The 2,500-nt window shown below is 32.4% G+C and overlaps 1 pseudogene; it reads right to left on the minus strand.

Annotated features, from left to right (window-relative positions):
• LOC137639466 (uncharacterized protein DDB_G0287625-like) overlaps positions 1 to 2,500 on the minus strand; it is an 89,911-nt pseudogene that overhangs the window by 4,975 nt on the left and 82,436 nt on the right.

A 2,500-nucleotide genomic window follows, 5' to 3' on the forward strand; every position in this document is an offset into this window, starting at 1 on the left:
ATCGCTTCAAACACTTGTCTGTCGAACTGCGTTTGACGAACTGTTCGACAGTGTAAGCACGCCTTAATATACACTGTTGAAAAAAAAAAACTAATTTTAATCGGAAATTCTCCGTAAAAATATACTGTTCTCATCCGTATTTCAGCAAAATACAGGCTACCGTAATTTTGTCTTACTTGTTATTATCTTTTACGGATTGGTGACCGTAATATCACTCCTTAGGTTAATATATCCGTTTTTTCAAAAAGGTAAAAATCCTGGAATAAATGTTGCCAGGCCATTAACGTTTCTAATGCAAGTTTTTTAACAGTGTGCTTCCTAAGCTCAGATACTCAGTTATTATTATTATTATTATTATTATTATTATTATTTATTATTATTATTATTATTTACTATCCAAGCTACAACCCTAGTTGGAAAAGCAAGATGCTATAAGCCCAGGGGCTCCAACAGGGAAAAATAGCCTAGTGAGGAAAGGAAATAAGGAAATAAATAAATGAAGAGAACAAATTAACAATAAATCATTCTAAAATAAGTAACAACGTCAAAACAGACATGTCATATATAAACTATTAACAACATAAAAAAAAAATATGTCATAAATAAACTATAAAAAGACTCATGTCCGCCTGGTCAACAAAAAAGCATTTGCTCCAACTTTGAACTTTTGAAGTTCTACTGATTCAACTATCCGATTAGGAAGATCATTCCACAACTTGGTAACAGCTGGAATAAAACTTCTGACGACATACGCTGCTTCACACTAAGTGCACTGTTAAAAGTAACGTATATCCGTTTTTAAAATGGTAAGAATCCTGGAATAAATGTTGCCAGGCATTAACCATTTTTTAAGGCAAACTTGTGTATGTCGTCAACTGAGTATCTGACCTTAGGAAACACATTCTTGTTATTGTTCATTGTCTCAATCCTCTAAGGGACGCAATGAATCTATAGTAAAGCCGTCTGTACAATTCCCATTGTCAAGGCTTAATAGATTTGAGATATCACACACGAACAGATTTTCCATTCCTTTGATGATCTTGAATAGGCTGGTAACACGTCTCTTAGGGTCTTTTGTGTTCCAGGATCTAATTTTGATCTAATTCGTGGTAAAGGAAGTTCTTCAAGGATTCTAAATAATTTTCTTGAAGGTATTTTTCCTTGAAGTTCTTCAACAGTCTGAAAATAATTGGTGCTTGTTTATTTTTATATTGTATACATTATTACTATTATTATTATTATTATCATTATTATTATTATTATTATTATTATTATTATTGTCACTGTTATTGTTATTATTTTATTATTATTATCATTATTGTTATTATTATTATTATTATTATTATTATTATTGTCGTTGTTGTTGTTATAATTCAATTATTATTGTTGTTCTTTTATTATTATTATTATTATTATTATTATTATTATTATTATTATTATTATTATTATTGTTGTTGTTGTTGTTGTTGTTGTTGTTATTATTCTATTATCATTGTTGTTGTTGTTGTTGTTTTATTATTATTATTATTATTATTATTATTATTGTTATTATTATTATTATCATTATTACCATTATTATTATTATTATTATTATTATTATTATTATTATTATACACTGTTAAAAATTTGCATTAAAAAAAAAACGGTAAATGTCTGGAAACATTTATTCCAGGATATTTACCGTTTTAAAAACGAACATATTGACGTAAAGGAGTGATATTACGGTCACCAACCCGTGAAAAAATAATAAAAAGGTGGGTAACATTACGGTCGCCTGTATTTTAATGAAATACAATTGAGAACATTATAGTTTTACGAAGAAGTTCATATTAAAATTACGGTTTTTTTTTTTAATAGTTTACTATGACTCATGTCCGTAGAATAACAAATATATTTGCAAATTATATTCTCCACCTTGGGCTTAGGCCTGACTCAACGCTGGCCAGAAACATCGACCCCAAATCATCATCATCATCATTTCAGCCTTCAAAAGTCCTTTGTTGGATGTAGGCCTTCCCCAGGTTCCTCCACAGACTTCTATCGCAAGCTATTCTGTGCCACTGTTGCTTATGTTGGTCTAAGTCATCTCGCCAGCGGGTTTTTGTCTTCCTCGGTTTCTTGTGTATCCTCGGGGGTGTCCAGAAGGTTGTTCGTGATGTCCATCGGTTGTCTGTCATCCTGGCAATGTGCCCTGCCCAGTTCCATTTGAGCTTGCTAATGGTTTCAAGGATATCCATTACTTTAAGACCCCACATAGAAGTGGGAAAAGATGCAGACAAAGAAGAAAAAGAAGATTCTCCATATGATTGTCTTCCTGCCTTGTTGTTGTCCCGGAATGGTCTCATTTTCCTCTCCAACGAAATGCAGGCTCCAGCTGCCGAGATGGGCCTTGAAGTCGAATCCTCAGCCGTGAAAAGGTGTCCATCATAGCCCTAAATTGAGAGGCTTTCACATCCCCTTCCGAGTATCTGCACCTGTAAGGTGCGATGCATCTCCAATT

This window comes from Palaemon carinicauda, chromosome 4 (genome assembly GCF_036898095.1).
Source record: "Palaemon carinicauda isolate YSFRI2023 chromosome 4, ASM3689809v2, whole genome shotgun sequence".
NCBI classification, from domain to species: Eukaryota; Metazoa; Arthropoda; class Malacostraca; order Decapoda; family Palaemonidae; genus Palaemon; species Palaemon carinicauda.